We start from the raw sequence: 10,629 nt of genomic DNA on the forward strand, positions 1-10,629 counted from the left end.
TGTCTCAGTAGGCCAAATTTCTTCCGCATTCGCCACCTCTAGCAACAGTTTTTATCATGCCGGGTGGGTTTATTAGACGGGAACCCACTGATTCATCAAAGTTAAGAGAAAACCAGGAGGTGGTGGAGCTCTTCACACGGGTGCAATGGATATCCTTTTGTGACAAGTTGCAGGGTTATGACGACGAAGTGGCAGAAGAATTTTTACAAGCTTTGAGGCCAAAATCCAAAACATTGGCCACCGTGAACTTCAGGGGCCTAAGCCTCAAGCTCACCCCACAATATATCAGTCGAATTACTGAACTTCCGATGGGTTTGCCATGGGATAAGGAAGAAAGGAAGTTGAGCCAGCAGGCAAAGAAAGAATTCTTTCCACCTGAGGAGGAATTCACGGAGGACAAAAATGGGGTGCGTAGAACCAGTTTGTTGCCACCATGGAATGAAGTTAGCCTACAGATCATGAAGTATATAACCTGTGAAGGCCGTTTTAGCATCGTGTACGGGTATCACTTTAGGTTGCTCACTGAATTGAGACACCAGATTGACCTTCCTGTAGAAAACAAACTGAGCATTCCTTATTTCCTGCTGCAGTCTCTAATTGAGTGTGCCACAAAGTTAAAAGAAGGCATACCAGATCAGGTAGCCCACCATGGATTGATCAAACTTCTTGTGGAGGATGCGCTTCATTCATATAAGGTTCCCCTCTCATGGGAAGCATTCAGAAATTTGACAAGAGATGGAGACATAAGGATGTTGACTGAAGAAAATGGTTCCTCCAGCAGTGAGGAAAAAGAAGCAGTGGCCGCGGGAAAGAAAGAAACAGGCCAGAAGACCCCGACCACAGTGCAGAGGAAAGAACAAAGGAGAAAGCACGAGAAAAAGGATGCTGAAGAAAAAGGTGACACACCCATCTTGTCAGCAAGAGAGAAAAGGTTGCAGGGCAGAACGGACAAAGCTGAGAAGGTCCACATCAGCACAAGTACCTCATCAGCGCCCGCAACCAAACCAAAAAGCAAAACCCATGCAGCAAAGCAAGCCAAGGCGGTGACACCTGTGTCTACAGGAAAGCAGAAACATGCTTCTACAGGAAGCCCGCAGATTATTGAAAAAGGGTCTTCTACAGGAAGCCCGAAAATTACCAAAACAGGGTCTTCTACAGGAAGCCCGAAATTGGCTAAAACAGGGTCTTCTACAGGAAGCCCTGAAAAGGTGAAACCCAAGGAGAAGAAGGCAGACATTCTAGCAAGGGAGGCAGCAGCTGTACTGGCTGGCCTTAGCACACCACCTAAGCCAAAATAAAAGAGAAAGAGGGAGACCCCTCTATACTTTAAAGCTCGAAGAAGTGTTAGGATAAAGACGGGCAAGCCACAGCCCTCGTCCAGCAGCCTGATTGTCATTGAAGATACCCCTACTTCTCCCAAGGAAAAGTCCCCCTCAAGGATAACAGTCACCTATGAGAAGGGGAGCCCAAAGAAAACTAAGTGGCAAGAAAGGTTAGACCTGTTAACTGAAAAGCTCGGCTACAGGAGGCTGAAAATGTTCTACAGGACACTCTGGCCCGGCTACAGGAAACAGAGAAGAAGGAAGGAGAAGGACCCTCATCACCACCAAGGGAGGGTGAGGTAGAGCCACCTAAAGAGGCAGAAAAAGAACATATACCAGAGCCCAGCCCTCAGCCTAGTCTGAGTTCATACTACACCTTTTTAGAGGCGGGCAAAATCATAACGCAGAAATTTACTGTACCCCTGTTTTTTGCATTAGAGGAAGAAAGAGTCCGTACACACACATGGATGAAGATCGCCAAGTCAAAGGGTGTGGCAGACATAGGTCCCTTACAAGAGCAACTCAAGGAGGTCAGGAGTGAATTAGCCTTGGCTAAACATGTGGCTAATTGCTAAAGAGTGTACCTACAGGAAGAAAACCAGAAGCTAAGATTGCAGCTACAGGAGCCGAGGGCAGGGGTAGGTACATCCTCCAAAGACACCACAGAAGAACAACAAGGAAAAAAGGAGCTGACCACCTGTCTTGAGGAGCCAATGACACTTCTACAGGAAGTAGAACAGCAAGCACAAATTGAAGTGCAAGCTCTAAAAGAACAGCTACAGCAAAAGGAAGCACAATTGGCCTGTATGGCCAGTTGGGCCATGGAGGCAATACAGTGCAGACAACCTGCAAAATCCTATGGTTTGTACTTGAAAGACCAATGGCTGCAGTTCCAAATAAATACCTTGGCACAAAGAGGTATTTCTCAGATCCAAGACCCACAACAATTTTCTGAGTTGTGCAGTAATAGTTCGTTAGAAGATAAAGCCAAATTAGCAGAGTTCTACCTCCACAATTTGGCCTTGCCGAATGAAGTTTCCTGGGATCCCAATACTGCCTTGGGTGATATGCAATTGATGGCGTTCGCTTCATGGTTGAACCATGAGGATCAAAGAGCAGCTGAAGCAAAATCGGTCATGAACCGAGAATTGAACGAGCCATTGTTCATTCGAGCAGAACCAGAGGATCCAGTTGCACTCATCTCAGCACACCAACACTTGTCTACTGATCCCACAGCTTCCTTGAGATATATGGACCAACAGGCCCAAGCCATAGCTCATTTTGAAGACATGGAAAAACTGTTAGGAGAAAATGCTGCCCAAGCATGCACACGCAGATGGAATACATTGGCACACAGTTTGAAAATCCGAGAGTACCATACCCCAACTCGGATGAGGGAAGCTTTGGTAAGGGTAGACCTTTACAAGAAATCCATGCAAAGCCTCCAGGCCAGCTGGATCGGCCTTAAACTCAGCCCACCACTGCTGCTAGGATTGACTGAAGGCAGCACAGAGGAGGATAACAGTGAACAATGGGAAGAGGTGAACAGGAAAGCTGGGTTTCATATCAGCAAGGAGGACACTACCACAGAGGCTTGGGATGTAAGGGAAGCAGTAAAAGCAATGAAGGATGAAGATTTGGACTAAGTTGCTCAAGGATGAGCAAATATTTTAGCTGGGGGGTGATGATGAGCCCCAATTTTTGGTAACAATTTGGGCTCATTTGGCCTACTTACCTTGCTCAACCCTTCATCTTTTATCACTTATGCATTCATTTCTTGGTATATTCGTGTTATTTGTAGGAAGAAGGGCAGGCATTATATCTATGTGGCTAATACATGATGATTTCACGTTTTTTGGCATTAAAGGGAGCAAAGACCACACAGAAGGAGACAAGGAGACAACAAAGGTGGCATTGCAGGTTTATAGGGAGGTTGTCTACAGCCTTAATGACCTCCCTCGTGATCTCCACCCTAACTCCGAGCTCCAACAGCTCTCCCCACCGAGCTTAAAGGCAGCCAACGGGTTCTACAGGAACAACAGTTTACAGCAGTTTAACTTTCAGTTGGACAGCCAAGCTCCACGTATTGAGGAAGCCAGCTGGATCCTCATCATGTATAAATATTAAGGCCGTGGCCTTTGATAGGAGCTTTTTGAACTTTTGAACTACTGTTGCAATTTCTAAGCACGAGCTACAGCTCGGTTTTTGCTCTTTGTAAGCCAGTTTTGGCATGTTGTTAGACTCATGATTATTCAATAAAGGCAGGCATATTTGGATTCAATTCTGAGTTTTTAAGGGAGCTATAGCTCTCAGGTTAGGGCCCAACCTGAGAGCAATAGACCTCCTCTTCCTTGTATTGTTATTTGTCTTTCCTTTCAGCACTTTATTCCTCTGTCTTGCATTTAGAGATTACAGTCTGCTGATTTGATTTCTTTTATGTGATTGAGTAGGATTAGTTTACGGTTCAAGTGCTTTTAATTGCTTAGATTAGAGTAGGAGGATCAACATTCATTAGAGCTCCAAGAAAAGGTTGACAGTGCACTCACTGCCATCTCTGTTTAGAGATTGGGGGTGAAGACTGTACCAACCACCAAAAAAACGCAGTCTTATACTTTCATTCACGCTGCAACACAGTCATTTCAATTGTAGATCCATCCATGCATTCTGATCTTGAGCAGTACTTCTTCATTCCAACTCCATGCACAATTTTTCTCTGAAGTTTACATTGTTGTTCGTTGATTTAATAACACAGTTAGGATAGGTTGATGAATTCTCGGTTTTGTGCAGATTTGTTTCCTTTACACTGCGTTGCATCACTCTGTTATCTTCTTCTTCTTCCCAACCGTGCCTAAAGCCACCTACCCAACCTCTGTTCAGCTCGTTTTCCCTCCAACACTTCTACTGTTCACGTAGCTCCATCTTTTTGGACTTTTCATTGCTTCCACCCGTCTATCCACCAACCAACTGTACCCACTCTTTCCTCATCTCATATCTCTGTCCCTGAGCCATCATAAGCTCCCTTTCCATCCTACCTATCCACCCATACAACTCCTCCACTCCTCCATCACCCAAAACTCCAACCACAGAACATCCTGTAGAAGTTAGCAGACTTCCTGTAGAAATCCCGAGTTTCCTGTAGGATCCCCTGCAGACATCCTGTAGAAGCCTGTAACCTCGGTTGCCAAGCACCTGAACGTTGTGGACTTCCGTGGAACGATGTTGGAGATCCCCTGGAACCTCTCCTAGCCTTCATGACCTTTTTCCAGCCTTCTTTCCCTTCGAACTACCCCTGCACAGTCAAACCCTAATAAGAAACAAAATCATAATAACTCCAACCACTCAAGCAAAAATACAAAGACAATGTTCTTTTCAGTAGAAGTAGTTTAAATTCATGCATCTCATATCACTAGAAGTAATGTCATCATTTCTAGAAGTTTGCACTCCCACCATTGCATCATAGAGATTAGACTAGTCAGATTAGGGTTTACTAGGGTTTCCATGTTTTGTTGGCTTTCAGTTCATTATTGCAAAGTAGGTTACTTTCCTTTGAGATAGCCTTCGTCCATCATTTAGAAAGCTTCTTCTGAGAACATATAGAAGTTGGCTTGAGCCCTAGCGGACTTGTGCCAGCTGACCAAGTGACAGCTGCGACAAGAGCTAGTACTTGTGCATATAGCACCGTCGCTTCCAAGTTTGTTACGAACTACCGGGTTGATAAAATTAGAGATAGGAAGCTCCAGGAGTTGAAGCATTATTGCTACAATACTGGAGCCCACCAGTTATAAGTAGGTTATAATTTTGTTATATATATATATAATGTTATGAACTATAGTTATGGTTATGTTGTAACATGTTATATATTATGTTAAGTTAAATAGTTATAAAAAAAATTTATGTTATATATTTTATGTATAGAACTATAATATATAGCTATGTGATGTTACAGTTAAATATCCCCGATGGGGGTGAGAAGAGGAGAGGATGGCATTCCCGAGGGAACACGTGGGCGTTCATGTTAGGCATGTGGCCTCAGGTGGGTGGGGTGGCCTCCCCATTCTCCCATAACACCTTGAGGATGGGAGAGAGTAAATTCTAGCTTGTGAGTTTTCTTGTCACCTTGGGTCTTGAGGGTGGTAGCGAGAGTCTAAACATTATAGAGGGTGATGGGGGTGTTCGTTGGGAATTTTGTGTATGAGTGAGTATTGGTGTCTATGGTGTGGGCATTATGGGAAGAAGTAGGAGTTGCAGAGGTCCCCTTGTCCGGGTGAGGGAACGACATCGCCATAATCATTTCCTCCCCTTCTTTCGGGTGTGTGTCATTGTGCTTCGTTACTATGAGTGTGCAAAGAAAACAGGGTATGGTTATCTATTTGTGGTGGTATTATGTTGTTTATGTTTCAACTTCCATGGTTTCAGTCCAGTTCGAGTGGGAACTAGTTTTTTCTGGAATGGGGGAGTAGTAGTGGTACTCTTTGGTCCATTCATAAGATTCTGTGTTGCTGGGTGGAGTCATTGGAGCGAAAATCTCAGGCTCTGGTTAGTGGGGATCGTGGGTGGCCGCTTCAAGGGAGGTGCATATTTCTAGCTCGTGGTGGGTGGTTGTTTTGTGTACTATGTGTTCTCGGCACCGTGGGGTGTGGAGGTTTAGTCGGGGCCAGTGGTGTCTCCTTCTGTGTGGGAAGTTTTGGCCTACTAAGGACCTGTAAATCATAAACATAATTTAACATATATATAATTAACAAACTAGAATCATAATAACATATACATTAAATTCAAACACATCAGTTGAAGACAATTTCAAGACATAAACACATAAAGTTTAAAGAGAATTTAGAAATTTAGGGGTTTTACCTGAAAAGGGCGAAAATAGTCCACTAGATGTACAAGCATGGTCATCAATAGAGACATAAACACTACCTCTGACACTCCAACTGGTGTCAAAGGCATGATCTACTAAGGGAACACAAACTCTTGGTGGGTTACATGATCTATCACGAGCCCGGCCACATATTAGACCCTCTTGCACTACGATGGCCTGTAGTTGGGGAACATATATGGGATGCCTCAACATATTACATATAATATATATAGACTAATCCAAGAAAAAAAATGTTGACAAAAAAACCATTTCTAAACTTAAGCAGAATAATCTAGCATGAAGTCCTAAAATTTAAAGTCCACTTTTTGATCATTTATCAACCAAAGTACATTGAGTTCCATGTAAACACAATCGAAAGAAGTGATCAAATCTACCCTCACACTTTTTCTTGTTTCTAAATAATGCATTTTATTCATAGTGCAATTATATGTAAATATATATGTAAAAATTTGAAATAAACCTATTTAAAAATTAATAAAATTTCATGCCAACCAAGTACTACAATAGAATTTATGTTCTTAATGTTTGACTTTGACACGTGACATGTATTAGGTGCAAGAACATGAAGACAATGTTTCTTGTACAACACACTACGTAATGAAACAATATGGTACAAATTAGAAAAGAGTCTAAATTCTTTTATTCACTAGACCAAATGCACTTTTTAATGATGGATTTAATCTATCTATCAATGATGCATTGTTTCTTTTTCAATAGGTGGGAAAACCTATCATAACTCAGTTGTCAAACCAACAGTGAGGACAAACATCTCTGGCTGCTAACCACGAATGCAGGCTGACTCATCATTGTTAATAAAGGAAAACCATGCCACCTAGAATAACCCACTGGTGGTCTATAAGGGGGCAGACTTTCACTCCTACCAAATGCCTTTGTGTCTTGGGCTGTTAACCTATTTCCTTACATCCGAGGAAGACAGGCTCTTAGCCAAGAAGAAGCAGTTTTCGGGCATAGTCCAGACCCGATCAATGCTGCATTGTTGAAACATGAACACACACATATTCATGTTTCAACAATTTCATATATATAATTTCATGTTATGTTAAAAGTTAAATAACAAGTTCTGTTATTTTAAATAGTTAATAACTTTTTTCCCCCGTAAGAAAAGTTGTAATTTTATTAATGAAAACAAAATTACATTTTGTATATGTTGAGTCGCATTTCACTTGCAAGTCAAAATACCTTAGATAAGGGGTTCGATTAAAAAAAAATAAAATTAATGTACATATGGGGAGAAAATCATGTTTTCCTCCCCTTTTTCTTCTCGACCTTGCACACTACCCTTGAGACGGCATTGTGGATACAAGTTGAAGCGGATTTTCAGTGCCTGGTCAGGGATTTTCCTTATTGGAATCAGAGGGGTGTGTAATGTGTGTAGTCTTTTGGTTTCACTGTTTTCCATTGTATTTGGCATCTTTTCTGGGTGTGATTCCATAGGTCATTGTGGAGATGTTTCCTGGATTTCTGCTTCCTTTTCTGTTTGATTGTTCTCGTTTGGTAAGGGCTCTTCCACATCAAACTCCTCCTCCTCTTCGAGGTTTGGTGGGGGAAATTTCCAACCCTTGTGTTGTTTCCCTATTTTCTTCTTCCTTCGATTGTCTTTTTTTTCTTTAGGACATGTATTTTGTAGATGTCCTGTTTGTCAGCATATTCTGCACCTAAATGTTGTGTTTTCATAGTCTAGTGTCTGTGTCCAGCTTCGTTGTTTGTGCTTCAGCTGTATGCGGTCCAGTAAGCCTTTACTGAGATCTACTTCCACACAGATGCATGCGAATGTAAAAATTATTTCCTCCACTCTTTGTGTGTCCATTTTAATATATTTTCCAATGGTGTTGCCTATACCTGCAAGAACCTGTTGGTCCCAAAAATGTAATGGGAGGTTGTGCAAATGGACCCAAACTGGCATCCTAGAAACAACCATAGTATTGGCATCGAATTTCGGGAACCATGGTGTGATGAAAAGGCTCGTAGATCCCCAAAACCATGGTCCCTCCTATAGCACAATGTCTCTTACCTCTGTTGAATGGAATTTGACAATGAAAAACCCCTTGGAACAGAGGTGGATTTCACAGTGTAGAGTCCATTTTGTGAATATCCAATGGAAAAGTTCAAAAGGTTTTGGCCAGAAATAGTTGAATCGACAAATGATGGCTTGTGATTCAAAATTATTACATGCCTCATCTGTTTCTGGTATATCTATATTTAGTTCTGGTGTATAGTTCAGCTGCTCCACAATGTATGGACTGGGTTCTGTTCCAGCTTGCTTTGGGACTACTGTAGGAGTTTTTCCCCCTTGTAAGATGTTCTTGAAGGATATTCCTCCATTTTTGTGCTTCTATTGTGGATTTGTGTTGTTTTTTGTTTTTGTGCTTGTCCCACTGCCTCCTTCTATTTTTTTTGTTGAACTGAAAGTCGCTGCACCACCTTGCAACCTCAGGTTGAGTGTTATAGTAGATTCTGACATAATGTTGTAGTCAAAAATGGATCTGAGATCCTATAGGGTTCTGCCCCCATATAACAGATGTTGTAGTCCAACCGGGTAGCCAATTTGTTGGGCGATGATATTCTTCAGGTTCATAACACAGTCTGTTGCAAGGACACAAATCAAGGTAGACTTCCCTGAAGGGGCTTTAATAAAAATTTGAAAGCGTTTAGAAGTTACCAAGGAAAGGGGTTCTGTGGTCCTCTGGGTCATGTAGGACCATGCAGCTTCAATGTCTCCATAATTCTCTATAGTCTGTGGGTACTCCTCCAGCGTCTTGACGGCCTTGACAAAATTTCCGAGAGTTTTGGTCGACCCTCGTGAGGAGGTGAACACGTCTTCAATTCCAGCAAACTGCAGAACCTTCTTAGGCACGCGAGCAGCCACGATCTTGACACCTCTGGGGGCAGGCACCATTCTGTCTGTTCCGGAGCCACATTTACCAGTGATCTTGACAGGTACGATGTGGGGTTTCTGGATCTTGTTACCCCAATACCCCCTCCTCATGGGAATAATCGAAATCTTGGCCAAAATAATGGCTCTATGGCTGGTCGTGGCCACCTCTTTGCTGCACTTAACACCGAGCTCGATGTGGCCATTGTTGTCACCCACGATCTGGTGCTCCTCAACGGCCAACAAGAAGAGATAAATTTGCTCGAGGGAACGGATTTTTCCATCTTTTACCAGGCAGCCGAGCTTTTTCACGGCTACCCACTTTCCTTCTTCATCTCTTCGGGGTCCTCGGCGTCCACCGTGACTATCCCCGTGGCCTCTGTCGCCTCGGCCTCACCCAAACCCGCGCCTGAATCCCCCTCCTCTTTTCGCCATTGCTTCACTAGGGTTTTCGCCGATCCGTTTGACAACAACATCGGAAATTGTCATAAAATTATGTTATATATATAGAGAGAGAGAGACAGAGAGAGACAGAGAGAGAGAGAGAGAGAGAGAGAGAGAGAGAGAGAGAGAGATATAATAGTTAAATATGTATATAGTTATATTTATAATTATATAGTTTTTAATGAGTTGTAGTTGTAGTTATGGTTATGTTACATGCTATGTTTTATAATTTTTTAACATTTAACCTATTAAATTATATATATATATAATTTTATAGGTTAAACGTTAAATAATTATAAAACTATGTTATGTTGTGTTAACTAATTTTATGTTGTGTTTTAAATGATAAATTTAACAAGATATGTTATATTAAATAGTTATAGAAAAATTTATGTTATGTTATAAACAATATATATAGAACTATAATATATATAGCTATGTGATATGTTATAACTTTATAATCTAGCTAAATATATATAGTTATATTTAAATAATTATATAGTTACATAGTTATGAAATACTTATAGTTCTGTTACATTCTATGTTATATGTGTGTTATGTTAAATAACTTTATGTTATGAACTAAATAGTTATAGACTATGTTATGTTATCAACACTATATCTATATATATATATTGTGTTGTGATGTTATAAGTAGGTTATAATTTTGTTATATATATATATAATGTTATGAACTATAGTTATAGTTATGTTGTAACATGTTATATTTTATGTTAAGTTAAATAGTTATAAAATTGTGTTATGCTATATATTTTATGTATAGAACTATAATATATAGCTATGTGATATTATAGTTAAATAATAGTTAAATATCCCCGATGGGGGTGAGAAGCGAAGAGGATGGTGTTCCCGAGGGAACATGTGAGCGTTCATATTAAGCACGTGGCCTCAGGTGGGTGGGGTGGCCTCCCTGTTCTCCCATAACACCTTGAGTATGGGAGAGAGTAAAATCCGGCTAGTGAGGTTTCTTGTCGCCTTGGGTCTCGAGGGTGGTGGCGAGAGTCTAAACATTATGGAGGGTGGCGAGGGTGTTCGTTGGGAATTTTGTGTGTGAGCGAGTATTGGTGTCT

At 41.4% G+C, this 10,629-nt stretch overlaps 1 pseudogene; it reads right to left on the bottom strand.

Annotated features, from left to right (window-relative positions):
• The window catches only part of LOC149153305 (small ribosomal subunit protein uS5 pseudogene), a 32,579-nt pseudogene extending 23,050 nt beyond the window's left edge, over positions 1 to 9,529 (bottom strand).
• Between the last annotated feature and the right edge of the window lie 1,100 nt (positions 9,530 to 10,629).

Source organism: Pinus tabuliformis, chromosome 9, assembly GCF_031772625.1.
Source record: "Pinus tabuliformis cultivar Carrire ecotype Pingquan chromosome 9, CPIR1, whole genome shotgun sequence".
Taxonomy (NCBI): Eukaryota; Viridiplantae; Streptophyta; class Pinopsida; order Pinales; family Pinaceae; genus Pinus; species Pinus tabuliformis.